Source organism: Schistocerca nitens, chromosome 2 (assembly GCF_023898315.1).
Source record: "Schistocerca nitens isolate TAMUIC-IGC-003100 chromosome 2, iqSchNite1.1, whole genome shotgun sequence".
NCBI classification, from domain to species: domain Eukaryota; kingdom Metazoa; phylum Arthropoda; class Insecta; order Orthoptera; family Acrididae; genus Schistocerca; species Schistocerca nitens.
The window spans coordinates 325,084,894-325,101,274 of NC_064615.1; the positions used below are offsets into that span (position 1 = coordinate 325,084,894).

General features: G+C 41.1%; 1 protein-coding gene across 1 annotated transcript in view; it reads right to left on the reverse strand.

Annotated features, from left to right (window-relative positions):
• LOC126236123 (acyl-CoA Delta-9 desaturase) overlaps positions 1 to 16,381 on the reverse strand; it is a 160,698-nt gene that overhangs the window by 58,228 nt on the left and 86,089 nt on the right. The window lies entirely within an intron of this gene.

A 16,381-nucleotide genomic window follows, 5' to 3' on the forward strand; every position in this document is an offset into this window, starting at 1 on the left:
CTGTTCTAGGGGTCTGATGACCTCAGATGTTAAGTCCCATAGTGCTCAGAGCCATTTAATTAACCTGTATCGGTATGCACACTGAAGTGCCAAAAAAACTGGTATAAGCATGCGTAAAGAGGCAGAATACGGCGCTGCGGTCTGCAATGCGTACATAAGACAAGTGTCTGGCGCAGTTGTTAGATCGGTTACTGCTGCTACAATGGCAGATTATTATGATTTAGGTGAGATTGAACGCGGTGTTATAGTCGGCGCACGAGAGATGGGACACAGCATCTCCGAGGTAGCGTTGAAGAGGGGATTTTCGTGTACGACCATTTCGCGAGTGTACCGTGAATATCAGGAATCTGGTAAAATATCAAATCTCCGACATCGCTGAATCGTTCAGCGTGGCAGAAGTGCAATCCTACCGCAAAGTGCTGCACATTTCATTGCTGGTCCATCAACAAGTGTCAGCGTGCGAACCATTCAACGAAACATCATCGATATGGGCTTTACGAGCCGAAGTCCCACTCGTGTACCCTTGATGACTGCACCACACAAAGCTTTACTTCTCTCCAGGGCCCATCAACACCGGCAATGGACTGTTGATGACAGGAAACACGTTGCCTAGTCCGACGTGTCGTTTCAAATTGTGTCGAGCGGATGGACATGTACGGGTATGGAGACAACCTCATGAATCCATGGGCCCTGTATGTCAGCAGGGGACTGTTCAAGTTGGTGCAGACTCTGTAGTGCTGTGGGTCGTGTGCAGTTGGAGTTATATGGGGCCCCTGATACGTCTAGATACGACTCTGACAAGTGACACATACGTAACCATCATGTCTGATCACCTGCATCCATTCATGTCCATTGTGCATTCCGACGGACTTGGGCAATTCCAGCAGGACAATGCGACACCTCACACGGCAAAAAAAAAAAAAAAAAAAAAAAAAAAAAAAAAAAAAAAATGGTTCAAATGGCTCTGAGCACTATGGGACTTAACATCTATGGTCATCAGTCCCCTAGAACTTAGAACTACTTAAACCTAACTAACCTAAGGACATCACACAACACCCAGTCATCACGAGGCAGAGAAAATCCCTGACCCCGCCGGGAATCGGACCCGGGAACCCGGGCGTGGGAAGCGAGAACGCTACCGCACGACCACGAGCTGCGGACCCTCACACGTCCAGAATTGCTACAGACTGGCTCCAGCAGCTCTCTTCTGAGTTTAAACTCTTCCGCTGAGCATCAAACTCCTCAGACGTGGGTGCGCTACACGACATTAGGTAGATGCATCAGTTTTACAAATCTTTAATTTCTATGTATCAGTTTCTTTGGCTCTTCTACCCTATGAAGACTATAAACTATCAGTTGTTATGCAAGAATTTATTTATTAACACTAAATTATGGCCCTATAGACTTCAAAAGGGTGGTGGAATAGTGACACTGTAATTTAATTTTGTGACGAGGTGAGATGCAAATGTAGTGGAAGTGAAAGTTACCATAAGATCTATAGTTCATCATAAATCCGTACAAAAAACAAGTGCAGTAGTTGCACTGAAGAATCACACAAACGTGTTTAATAAAATTGTATTCACTGACAAATTATCACAAGTGCATGAAACAGTTACAAGTAATCTAGGTTGGTAGAGATTCAAGACTACATTATTAGCAATCTGACGACAGTGATTGCCCAAATTTGAGTTCGTAGAATTGTGCATGTCACAAGGGCGTCTTCCTCCAACTCATTAACACTCTAACGTTTACTGAGTACATTGTGACCTATATATGCCGCAGCCGATTGCAGATCTTACCTTTTTTTTTTATCAGCATCGTTGTGTTGTCCGCCAGTGCTGCTGTCAGCAGCCACTACGTCGGGCGATGCCTGTGAATCCCCATAAGCTACCTAACGCAAACCTTACATCATGCTACAAGTGAAGCTGCAAGGTGAAATGACTACCTCTCACACCTAATTCTTCTAGCAGAATTCGAAATAATTCTCTCACTAGCAGCAGATGAAGTGACCTTAATTCTTCCTGTCTTCCTTCGTAACATTCGCTCCTTGTTCGAGAGCCAGTCCTAGCCTCTAATGAGCAGTCATCCATTGACAAATGTCAGTTCTCCTGGAGCGTCCTCCCACTTCTCAATTAATTTCCAAAACTACTACGTCAGGCAAGGGTGACCAATCAAATTCCCACATTTTCGCGCCCGGAGGCCTGCGGATAAATACAGGAATGTGCTTTGGCTCTGTCCTGTTGGTGCCTCAAAGTAGCGCGTTAGCATATTGTTTCCCACGACGCTCCTAAGACTCCTACCTGCTACAGGTATTTTCAGGACGAGAAACTAGCAGTCACACACTCACAAAATCTTCACACGTCGCCTGCCTTGTTCTGCTGAGAGCATACAACCATAAATACCTGTAACTTCGACAGAGCCTGCGTAGTATCCACCAGTATATTGTTCTCCTATCGGAAGACTGGTGCCATCTTCTCTGCGTTCTCTGCCCAAGGCTCATTGTTGCCCGCCTTCTGGGACCTCTACTATACTTAAAGACGCCATCACTGAAGAAAAACGCTGTAGGAACGTGGAAGCGGCAGTCATCTCATGCAGGATTCCAACAATTCCTCTGGGATCGTCCGGACGGATGCAGCGTTACCTGCTGTCTGCATTGTGTCGCCTTGCGATGGCTGTCCCTTCGTACTGTCAAATGGTTCAAATGGCTCTGAGCACTATGGGACTCAACAGCTGAGGTCATCAGTCCCCTAGAGCTTAGAACTACTTAAACCTAACTAACTTAAGGACATCACACACATTCATGCTCGAGGCAGGATTCGAACCTGCGACCGTAGCAGTCACGTGGTTCCGGTCAGAAGCGCCTAGAACCGCTCGGCCACCGCGGCCGGCTTCATACTATCCATTACACACAACAGCCTTTGCTGAACACTGTCCTAGGTGGCGTTGGTGAGACCTTTTACAACCTGCATTAAGTTATTGGTGAACTTCGGCACGCTTTGATATGCTGTCTGTCTGTGAAATTGTCAGCCCAGCCAAGCGTAACTCTCAAGAAATAAAACGCATACAAGTACTTGATGTATTGGCAGTCACTATCAGATAAGCTTTAATAAAATAAAAGTACAGATAACATAAAAGTCGGCGAAACCTTTGAAATGGATTACGCAGCCACTTACAGCGGAACTTATAGTTTGATGTGGGCTCTGAACCATGGTGCAACTTGTACAAATAACGGCACATTTATGTCAAGACAGTAACATTTGCTAGTGGTTTGACAAATCAGATAAAAAAAGCAAGAAAAATGTGTTGTTGTTGTGGTCTTCAGTCCTGAGACTCGTTTGATGCAGCTCTCCATGCTTCCCTATCCTGTGCAGGCTTCTTCATCTCCCAGTACTTATTGCAACCTACATCCTTCTGAATCTGCTTAGTGTATTCATCTCTTGGTCTCCCTCTACGATTTTTACCCTCCACGCTGCCCTCCAATGCTAAATTTGTGATCCCTTGATGCCTCAGAACATGTCCTACCAACCTGTCCCTTCTTTTTGTCAAGTTGTGCCACAAACTCCTCTTCTCCCCAATTCTATTCAATACTTCATCATTAGTTGTGTGATCTACCCATCTAATCTTCAGCATTCTTCTGTAGCACCACATTTCGAAAGCTTCTATTCTCTTCTTGTCCAAAATGGTTATCGTCCATGTTTCAATTCCATACATGGCTACACTCCATACAAATATTTTCAGAAACGACTTCCTGACACTTAAATCTATACTCGATGTTAACAAATTTCTCTTCTTCAGAAACGCTTTCCTTGCCATTGCCAGTCTACATTTTATATCTTCTCTACTTCGACCATCATCAGTTATTTTGCTCCCCAAATAGCAAAACTCCTTTAATACTTTAAGTGTCTCATTTCCTAATCTAATTCCCTCAGCATCACCTGACTTAATTCGACTACATTCCATTATCCTCATTTTGCTTTTGTTGTTGTTCATCTTATATCCTCCTTTCAAGACACTGTCCATTCCGTTCAACTGCTCTTCCAAGTCCTTTGCTGTCTCTGACAGAATTACAATGTCATCGGCGAACCTCAAAGTTTTTTTTCTTCTCCGTGGATTTTAATACCTACTCCGAATTTTTCTTTTGTTTCCTTTACTGCTTGCTGAATATAGATTGAATAACATCGGGGAGAGGCCACAACCCTGTCTCACTCCCTTCCCAACCACTGCTTCCCTTTCATGCCCCTCGACTCTTATAACTGCCACCTGGTTTCTGTACAAATTGTAAATAGCTTTTCGCTCCCTGTATTTTACCCCTGCCACCTTTAGAATTTGAAAGAGAGTATTCCAGTCAACATTGTCAAAAGCTTTCTCTAAGTCTACAAATGCTGGAAACGTAGGTTTGCCTTTCCTTAATCTTTCTTCTAAGGTAAGTCGTAAGGTTAGTATTGCCTCACGTGTTCCAATATTTCTACGGAATCCAAACTGATCTTCCCCGAGGTTGGCTTCCACCAGTTTTTCCATTCGTCTGTAAAGAATTCGTGTTAGTATTTTGCGGCTGTGAGTTATTAAACTCATAGTTTGTACGTCTCGTAGAAAACTCTCCTTCCTCATCCCAGCCCCCCCCCCCCCCCCCCTACTAAACTGGTGATCCCTTGATGTCTCAGAATGTGTCGTATCAATAGATCGCTTCTTTTGGTCAAGTTGTGCCAAAAATTTCTTGTCTCCCCATTCAGTACTCCTGATTAGTTACGTGATCTAGCCATCTAATCTTCAACATTCTTCTGTAGCACGACATTTCGAAAGCTTCTATTCTGTTTTTGCCAAAACTGTTTATTGTCCATGTTTCATATCCATATATGACTACAATCCAATTGGAAATATAGGTTCTGTCAAACTCTGCAAAATAGTCGTTGACTGCAATTGTCACTTCCTCATCTGATGAAAATTCTTCCCAATAAGCCAAAGTTTCCAGTTAGGGAACAGAAAGCAGTAAATTGGGGCTAATCTGGGCGAATACGAGTGGATGAGGAACTAATTCAAAGCCCAGTTCATGCAATTTCGCCAGAGATAGCGCTGACGTGTGGGATCCTGGTGAATGAGCACATTTTTGCGTGCCAAACTTGGATTTTATTCAGGCAACGCAAGTTTCAAACGGTCCAAAAATGAAGCATAGTGTCCAGTTATGCTTCTTTCTTTTCCCAACTAATCTATGAGGGGTTATTGCTGCAGTCATCAGTTTGAATGCTGGTTTGATGCAGCTCTCCATGGTACTCCATCTTGTATGAGCTTCTTCATATCCACATAACTGTTGTAACCTACATCTTTCTGAATCTGCTTACTGTGTTCATCTATTGATTGGTCTCCCACTACGTTTTTTACCTCCCCTCCCCCTCACCCCAGCCCCCCTCCCTACTAAACTGGTGATACCTTGATGTCTCAGAATGTGTCGTATCAACAGATCTCTTCTTTTGGTCAAGTTGTGCCAAAAATTTCTTGTCTCCCCATTCAGTACTCCTGATTAGTTACGTGATCTAGCCATCTAATCTTCAACATTTTTCTGTAGCACGACATTTCGAAAGCTTCTATTGTGTTTTTGCCAAAACTGTTTATTGTCCATGATTCAAATCCATATATGACTACAATCCAGACAAATACTTTCAGAAAAGACTTCCTAACACTTAAATCTGTATTCGATGTCAACAAATTTCTCTTCTTCAGAAATGCTTTACTTGCCATTGCCAGTCTACATTTTATATCCCCTCTACTTTGGTCATCCTCATTTATTTTGCTACTCAAACAGCAAAAGTCGTTTACTACTTTAAGTGTCTCGTTTCCTAAACTAATTCCCGTATTAGCACCTGATTTAATTTCACTACATTTCATTATCATTGTTTTGCTTTTGTTGATGTTCATCCTATATCCTTTTTTCAAGACTGTGTCCATTCCATTCAAATGCTCTTCCAAGTCCTTTCTGTCTCTGACAGAATTACAATGTTATCAGCAAACCTCAACGTTTTTGTTTCTTTTCCCTGAACTTTAATTCCTACTCCAAATTTTTCTTTGGTTTCCTTTACTGCTTGGTTTATTAAATTGATAGTTCCGTTATTTCCACATCCGTTAGCAACTGCTTTCTTTGGAATAGGAATTATTAAATTCGTCTTGAAGTCTGAGGGTACTTCGCCTGTCTTATACATCTTGCACGCCAGATGGAAGAGTTTTGTCATGGCTGGCTCTACCAAGGCTATCAGTTTTTCTGACGGAATATCGTCCACTCCCGGGGCCTTGTTTGACTTAGATCTTTCAGAGTTCATACGTGCCATCTCATCTTTATCTTCATCCACTTCCCTTATTATAATAATAACTTCAAGTTTATCTCACTTGTATAGACCGCCTATATACTCTTACGATCTTTCAGCTTCGTTTCTTTGCTTAGGATTGGTTTTACATCTGAGCTCTTGATATTCATGCAGTTCTTTCTCTTTTCCCCCAAAGACCTCTTTAATTTTCCTGTAGGCGGTATCTATCTTTTTCCCAGTAAACCATGCTTCTAAATCCATACAAGGGGGTACCAAAAAGAATATGGAATACCATTGTCGTGTGCGGAGCTTGTGTAGTACGCACTCCTTCTGCTAGGCGTGTATGGTGCAACTCATTGCCGCCTGTGTTGTCGGCCTGGCTTGTTCTGTTCATCTGCAGTGATAGTTTTTGCTAGCCTATTTTGTTCTTGTTCCGTTTTTTATGATGGCAAGTTTAAGTGAACAACGTGCAGCTGTTAAATTTTGTTTTCTACTTGGTAAAAATGATGATGAAACTGCTTTAATGTTGAAAACAGCTTACCAAGACGACGCTACGGGAAAAACTCAAGTCCGCGAGTGGCTTGCTCAGTTTAAAAATGGCGACATGTCGACTGATGACAATCCTCTTTCTGGACGTCCATCAATTGCGTGAATCGACGAAAATGTTGAAAAATTCGAAAGCTTGTGCTCACAGACAGTCGACAGACAATTGATCAACTGTCACAAATCTTGGAGCTCGGTTCAGCGAATTTTAACGGAACATTTGGGAATGAAAATGGTTGCAGCTAAGTTTGTTCCTCGGATTCTGATTGTCAATCAAAACGAACACAGAGCTGAAACATGTCGTGCTTTGAATCAACAGCTTGAAATTGATCCAAATTTTCTACCAAAGATCATTACTGGCGATGTATCATGGTGCTATGGCTGTTGTTGTTGTGGTCTTCAGTCCTGAGACTGGTTTGATGCAGCTCTCCACGCTACTCTATCCTGTGCAAGCTTCTTCATCTCCCAGTACCTACTGCAACCTACATCCTTCTGAATCTGCTTAGTGTATTGATCTCTTGGTCTCCCTCTACGATTTTTACCCTCCACGCTGCCCTCCAATGCTAAATTTGTGATCCCTTGATGCCTCAAAACATGTCCTACCAACCGATCCCTTCTTCTAGCCAAGTTGTGCCACAAACTCCTCTTCTCCCCAATCCTATTCAGTACCTCCTCATTAGTTATGTGATCTACCCATCTAATCTTCAGCATTCTTCTGTAGCACCACATTTCGAAAGCTTCTATTCTCTTCTTGTCCAAAATGGTTATCGTCCATGTTTCAATTCCATACATGGCTACACTCCATACAAATACTTTCAGAAACGACTTCGTGACACTTAAATCTATACTAGATGTTAACAAATTTCTCTTCTTCAGAAACGATTTCCTTGCCATTACCAGTCTACATCCTATATCCTCTCTACTTCGACCATCATCAGTTATTTTACTCCCTAAATAGCAAAACTCCTTTACTACTTTAAGTGTCTCATTTCCTAATCTAATTCCCTCAGCATCACCCGAGTTAATTCGACTACATTCCATTATCCTCGTTTTGCTTTTGTTGATGTTCATCTTATATCCTCCTTTCAAGACACTGTCCATTCCGTTCAACTGCTCTTCCAAGTCCTTTGCTGTCTCTGACAGAATTACAATGTCATCGGCGAACCTCAAAGTTTTTACTTCTTCTCCATGAATTTTAATACCTACTCCGAATTTTTCTTTTGTTTCCTTTACTGCTTGCTCAATATACAGATTGAATAACATCGGGAAGAGGCTACAACCCTGTCTCACTCCTTTCCCAACCACTGCTTCCCTTTCATGCCCCTCGACTCTTATAACAGCCATCTGGTTTCTGTCCAAATTGTAAATAGCCTTTCGCTCCTTGTATTTTACCCCTGCCACCTTCAGAATTTGAAAGAGAGTATTCCAGTTAACGTTGTCAAAATCTTTCTCTAAATCTACAAATGCTAGAAACGTAGGTTTGCCTTTTCTTAATCTTTCTTCTAAGATAAGTCGTAAGGTTAGTATTGCCTCACGTGTTCCAACATTTCTACGGAATCCAAACTGATCTTCCCCGAGGTTGGCTTCTACCAGTTTTTCCATTCGTCTGTAAAGAATTTGCGTTAGTATTTTGCAACTGTGACTTATTAAACTGATAGTTCGGTAATTTTCACATCTGTCAACACCCGCTTTCTTTGGGATTGGAATTATTATATTCTTCTTGAAGTCTGTGGGTATTTCGCCTGTCTCATACATCTCGCTCACCAGATGGTAGAGTTTTGTCATGACTGGCTCTCCCAAGGCCATCAGTAGCTCTAATGGAATGTTGTCTACTCCCGGGGCCTTGTTTCGACTCAGGTCTTTCAGTGCTCTGTCAAACTCTTCACGCCGTATCTTATCTCCCATTTCATCTTCATCTACATCCTCTTCCATTTCCATAATATTGTCCTCCAGTACATCGCCCTTGTATAAACCCTCTATATACTCCTTCCACCTTTCTGCCTTCCCTTCTTTGCTTGGAACTGGGTTGCCATCTGAGCTCTTGATATTCATACAAGTGGTTCTCTTCTCTCCAAAGGTCTCTTTAATTTTCCTGTAGGCAGTATCTATATTACCCCTAGTGAGACAAGCCTCTACATCCTTACATTTGTCTTCTAGCCATCCCTGCTTAGCCATTTTGCACTTCCTGTCGATCTCATTTTTGAGACGTTTGTATTCCTTTTTGCCTGCTTCATTTACTGCATTTTTATATTTTCTCCTTTCATCAATTAAATTCAATATTTCTTCTGTTACCCAGGGATTTCTATTAGCCCTTGTCTTTTTACCTACTTGATCGTCTGCTGCCTTCACTACTTCATCCCTCAGAGCTACCCATTCTTCTTCTACTGTATTTCTTTCCCCCATTCCTGTCAATGGTTCCCTTATGCTCTCCCTGAAACTCTGTACAACCTCTGGTTCTTTCAGTTTATCCAGGTCCCATCTCCTTAAATTCCCACCTTTTTGCAGTTTCTTCAGTTTCAATCTGCAGTTCATAACCAATAGATTGTGGTCAGAATCCACACCTGCCCCTGGAAATGTCTTACAATTAAAAACCTGGTTCCTAAATCTCTGTCTTACCATTATATAATCTATCTGATACCTTTTAGTATCTCCAGGATTCTTCCAGGTATACAACCTTCTTTTATGATTCTTGAACCAAGTGTTAGCTATGATTAAGTTATGCCCTGTGCAAAATTCTACAATGCGGCTTCCTCTTTCATTTCTTCCCCCCAATCCATATTCACCTACTATGTTTCCTTCTCTCCCTTTTCCTACTGACGAATTCCAGTCACCCATGACTATTAAATTTTCGTCTCCCTTCACTACCTGAATAGTTTCTTTTATCTCGTCATACATTTCATCAATTTCTTCATCATCTGCAGAGCTAGTTGGCATATAAACTTGTACTACTGTGGTAGGCATGGGCTTTGTGTCTATCTTGGCCACAATAATGCGTTCACTATGCTGTTTGTAGTAGCTAACCCGCACTCCTATTTTTTTATTCATTATTAAACCTACTCCTGCATTACCCCTATTTGATTTTGTATTTATAGCCCTGTAATCAAAAGTCTTGTTCCTCCTGCCACCGAACTTCACTAATTCCCACTATATCTAACTTTAACCTATCCATTTCCCTTTTTAAATTTTCTAACCTACCTGCCCGATTAAGGAATCTGACATTCCACGCTCCGATCCGTAGAATGCCAGTTTTCTTTCTCCTGATAACGACGTCCTCTTGAGTAGTCTCCGCCCAGAGATCCGAATGGGGGACTATTTTACCTCCGGAATATTTTACCCAAGAGGACGCCATGGCTACAACCCAGAAAAAAAGTAACAGTCAAGCCTAGCCAATTGAAGACTTCATCGTCACCCCATCTAAAATATGTCGTCAAGTCAAATCAGACATCAAAACAATGCTGATTTGCTTTTTTGAGTCCAAGGGCGTAGTTCAATCAGAATTTGTTCTCCCAGGTCAGATTGTCAATTAAACATTTTATTTGGAAGTTTTAAGAAGATTGCGCAACAGTGTTCATCAAAAAAGACCCGATTTGTGGCAGACAGGAGACTGATTCTTCCACCACAACAATGCACCTTCCACCACGACAATGCACCTTCACACACAGCTATCTCTGTTTGATGGTTGGCATGGTTTCACCAAGAAAAAAAACAAGGGAGGAGTTGTCAGCCATTTCTAAAGTTCCAGAATCAAATTTTCACTCTGCAGCAGAGTGTGCGTTGATATGAAACTTCCTGGCAGATTAAAACTGTCTGCCGGACCGAGACTCAAACTTGTGTCCGGCACACAGTTTTAATCTGTCAGGAAGTTTCATTTCTAAAGATGGCTACAAAAAAAGTTTGAACAGTGGAAGCATCGGTGGGATAATTGGTCGTAATGGAGAGAGAATTTGAAGGGGATAAGATTGTTTTGCAAACAATTTGAAAATATAAGGTTTCAAAAAATAGTTGTGATTTTTTTTGAGTACCCCCTCGTCTTCTAGCCACTTCTACTTGACCATTTTACACTTCCCGTCAATCTGATTTTTAAAATTTTTGTCTTCCCTTTCACCTGCACATTTTCTGCATTTTCATATTTTCTTCTTTCATCTATTAAATTCATATCTCTTGTTTTATCTAAGGACTTCTACTAGGCCTTGTCTTTTTACCCATTTGATCCTCTGCTGCCTTGACTATTTCATCTCTTAAAGCTACCCATCCTTGTTCTTTGTACTTCTTTCCCTGTTCTTGTTAGTCGTTCTCTAATGTTCTCTCTGAAACATCCTACAACTTCTGGTTTTTTCAGATTATCCAGATCCCATCTCCTTAAATTCCTACCTATTTGCCGTTTCTTCAGTTTTATTCTATAGTTCATAACCAATAAAATGTGGTCAGAATCCACATCTACCCCTGGAAATGTCTTACAATTTAAAACCTGGTTTCTAAGTCTCTGCCTCACCATTATATAATCAGTCTGAAACCTTCCATTTTCGCCAAGTCTCTTCCATGTATACAGCCTTCTTTCATGATTCTTAAATCAAGTGTTTGCGACGATTAAATTATGCTCTGTGCAAAATTCTATTAGATAGGTACCTCTTTCATTCCTTTCCCCCAATCCCCACTCACCTGCTATTTTTCCTTCTCTTCCTTTTCTTAATATTGAATTCTAGTCCTCTGTCACTATCAAATTTTCGTCTTCCTTAACTATCTGAATAATTTCTTTTATCTCGTCATATATTTCTTCAATCTCTTCGTCATCTGCGGAACTAACTGGCATATTGAGGTGTGTGTGGGCTTTGTGTATGAGGAGTATTCTTTGGGAATCGAAAAAACAGTAGCCTTCACATTACCATCTGATAAAATGGTCTTTCCCTTCTCCAGTGCACTTTCACCGGCCTTTGTCCATTGTTTTGACTGCAGCTTTAAGCCTGATGTGTAATGCCGGATCCACGTTTCATCAACAGTCCCAGATCGGAGCCAAAGTCTTGCGCAGTGCGATTAAACTTCGCCAGACATTGTGCTGAATTGTGCTGGCTAGGCTTTTAGTCATCTACGAGCAATCGAGAGACCCATCTCGCATACAGCTTCTTCATAGCCAATACTTTGTGCAGCATATTACGCACACGCTCAGCTGAGATGCCTACAGTATCAACGATCTCACAAATTTTGATTCGGCGGTCCTGCACAATCCCCCACAACCGCACGAGTGGTCGACTGTGAAGAGCGGACAAATTGAATAGCTGGCCGGCGGTCATTAGAGTGGTAAACTGACGCGCGGAGTTCGAATGTTTATACATCGCTTTTGGTTATAAAACGCCTTCCCTTGAGTTAGGTCACAAACATAATGCCTCATTTAAATACGTTACTACAATATACTTTTTAATTTATGAACAAACAGCAACTAGTCACTGTCTATGAATTTCTTACGTACTACATGGAATCTGCCGTAGCTAAAAAGTTACGTACTGGACCCCTAGCATTTTTCGTAGTTCATTTACGATAGATGTACGCAAAATGCATCAAAATACTCGAAGATTTGCTCACTATATTAAGAGATATTTTCTGACTCTACCTTGCTTTAGATTTTATGACGAGAAGTGCGTTATATATGGCATAGTGCTTTGGCAACTCACGACCAAATTATCAAGTTTCAACCTAACCTAGACCATGAAAACACTACAGATCAGCCAACTTTCTTCAAAATGATCAGAACATATAAAATGGTATTCTGTCGGTCGGAAATGTTGCCCCCTGACAGCGTGTAACCATTTTTTGTAACAGCTATGGTTTTGAGAAAGGAAACCTGCAAATAGATGCACAGACATTATACTAATACCGTGTTACAAAAACATTTATTAAGCAATTGCACTGACATAAAAAACAATTTAAAATATTCACTTCCTTTTAAATGTAATATTCGTTCCTTTCTCGAATTTATTTGTACAATTAGTCGCTGCACGACTCTTCACCATTGTACTTCTTTTGATTGGAACGTACAGACAGTAGAATTACGAGTAACAAATACTGTATGTACGTCCCAACAAATATACAACGTTGAATCAGGGTCTTCATAAACAACAGTACTACACAACACATTAGATTACAACCACTATAATGGCGTCCAGCCGAAGGTTCAAATTATCCCGCGACTGCAGCGCCATCAGTGAGTAGTTATTTTTTACAAGGTCTTTGGTCCTGCATTACCATATCAGGGGTTTTGTCAAGGGTTTTCTTTGTCGTGACCCTAACTAACAGCTGGATCGCATTTCGTCTGGAGTGCTTGTCTAACTACTTTAAATTCATTAATGCAAAAGTAAATGGTATTAATGCAGTCTGGGTGAACTACATCTAAATTTGTTTTGATTTGTGCCGCAGTCCAACTCTTCAAATAAAATATTTAATCATAGTACGAAACTCTGCTTTCTCCATTTTCAGTCGCAGTCGACACACTGACCACTTCAGACGGCTGTCAACAATGAACTGTATGCAGTACATTGTTGTAATTCTTTCTACGATCTTTGAAATGATCAAGCTTGCCAACCAAGAAGTTGCAACAAAAACATTCCATTCATTCATAGAAATTACCAGACTTATCAAACCACCCTCGAAGAAGCACAGCGTAAAGTTTATTTGTGCGTTTATTAATTTCAGTCCATAATACGATAAGAAAAGTTTCAAAATATGCGCCACTGTTGTAAGACTGTAAATGGGGGCGCTATGCGTTAGTAGCGTAAGGAACTGCGTAAATAATGTTAATTTTGTTTCAGGAATGTAGTATTTTCGGATAATATTTTTTGCGTAATCAATTATTTCAAAAGTTAAACTGTATAGAAAAGTACAATGGGTGTTAAAAACAAACAAAGTATGTAAGACATTTTTTGTTATTGTAAGAGAAACTGCACTAATTGGACAGAGACTTTCTTTATCGCAACAACTTTGAGAAGTCTGTGGCAGTTGTTTGGTGGTGGTAATGGTGTGCGCTATATGTAGAACTGTGAGCATTCTGTGCTGCAATGAAATGATCGTATGGCATTGTTGTACGGGAGGTCCCATTCGGGTTCGGCCGCCAAGTTTTGATCGAGGAAATATTTATAACTTGGCCGTGTGATGAAATACTACAACAGGAAATGGGCCACTATGTAATGATTAACGTAACATTGCAGTAAAAGAGACGAGCAAAGACATGGAAATTATTTACGCACCACTGAATCGCAACGTCATGACAACAATCCAGATAAGTGGTATTTACTTGCGAAGCGCAGCTTCCTACAAACAGTTTACGCTCACACACTGAAAGTAAAGAATTAAAGACAGTTTAATCAACTGACTTCTTTTATTAACTATTTTCACAATCTTTCATTACAAAAAATTTGGCACTCGAAAATAAAGTGTCATTACGAGCGTACTGTTTCCGTCATTGCAGTAAATTATTCGGTTTAGTAACTGCATTATGTTATCTGTATGGACTGGTCATATTGCTTAGTCCACGAATAGTATATTTTAATGTGCTTGGGTAAAGGTGTGAATTATTATTGTAATTACTACGTTACTAGATTGTTATGTGATCCAGCGATGCAACATAACACGTAATTATCTGATCGAGTCGACCTTCCATTTGTCGAAGTTGTTTCATTTCATTTTAATTACAAACTGTCTTCAGTCTAGAAGCGCGCGACCGCAACGGTCGCAGGTTCGAATCCTGCCTCGGGCATGGATGTGTGTGATGTCCTTGGGTTAGTTAAGTTTAAGTTCTAGGGGAATGATGACCTCAGATGTTAAGTCCCATAGTGCTCAGAGCCATTTGAACCAATTTTTACAAACTGTCAGTACGGGTACACAAAAGTGCAATAATATTACTGCGCATACTGCAATTTCGTCTGGTGTATTCATGGTCTTAAATGTCGATAAATTAACATCTTTTGTTGTAAATGGCGACGGTCGCGTTGTAAACTTGAGATTTTCCGATGTACAAATCATTCTAGAGGTGAAAAGAAACGGCAAGTGACAATAAAAGCACTGTGAATGAGTTTGGATTGGACCTGGAATCACTAAATTTGTAGTTACATAATTGCCGAATGCAGTGAATAGTCTCTTGAATAGAGACTGTAAAGTGAACATCAACGGACGAAACAGGAGAATAAAGGAATGTATTGAAACTAAATCAGATGATGCTGACGGAACTGGATTGAGAAATGAGACACAGAAAGCAGTAGACGAACCTTGCTATGTAGACAATAGAATAACTGACTGTGGCCGAAGCAGAGAGGCTATAAAATAGGTTTTCTGAAAAAGATGAATTCATTAACATCGAATTTAGATTAAAGTGTTAGAAAGTCTTTTCTGAGGGTTTTGTCTGGAGAGCAGCCTTATATGAAAGTGAACTGTGGACGCTAAACTGACAAGAAAAGAATAAAAGGTTTATAAACGTGGCGCTGCAGAAGAATAGAAAATAATTTTCGCATGATGGGCCACTGCCGAGTAATATGACTGGATGAAACTTATTGGCAGATTAAAACTGTATGGTGGTCCGAGACTCGAACTCGGGACCTTTGCCTTTCACGGGCAAGTGCTCTACCAACTTTTTTTTTTTTTAATATCAATTTGTTCGCTTTTCGTTCGTTGCATCTGCTCGGGGAGGACGTCGTAAGACATCTGTTTAAGTTCGTCGTTGATCGGTTAACTCAGTTTTTTTATTACAGAGGGCTGCGAACCCTCTGACCGAACACGCTTTTTTTTTTTTAATCTCATTTTGTTCGTTTTCGTTCGTTGTATCTGCTCGGCGCGGACGTTGAAAGACACCCGTTTCAGTTCGTTTTTTGGTCCATTAACTCAGTTTTTTTTTATTACAGAGGGCAGCTAACCCTCTGACCGAACACGCTGAGCTACCGTGCCGGCGTTGAGCTACCGTGCCGACTGTCAAGCACGACTCACGACCCGTCCTCACAGCTTCAATTCTGCCAGCACCTCGTCTCCTACATTCTAAACTTCACAGAAGCTCTTCTGCGACCTGGATGAAACTTGAACCATACATGGACAGAACTGCTACAGTATAGAACAGAAGGTAACTGAAACAAATGCGCATTGAGGCGAACAGAAATGACGTCTTTATCCAAAGACAGTGATTACAATGAAACCAGGTTTCTAAACGCTCCACAACCACTTGAAACAACGTGTGAGCAATACCAAACTCCTGGACTACCCTCGTCACACTTCGTTCTTTTTGCAATTTCCCTAAGCTGGTCGTAGGTTGTGTTCCAAAAATGAACATCATAGAGAAAGACGTGATGGCATTTTCTGCAGGACCTGACCATTAAAAAAAAATGGTTCAAATGGCTCTGAGCACTATGGAACTTAACAGCTGAGGTCATCAGTCCCCTAGAACTTAGAACTACTTAAACCTAACCAACCTAAGGACATCACACACATCCATGCCCGAGGCAGGATTCGAACCTGCGACCGTATCGGTCGCGCGGTTCCAGACTGAAGTGCCTAGAACCGCTCGGCCACTCCGG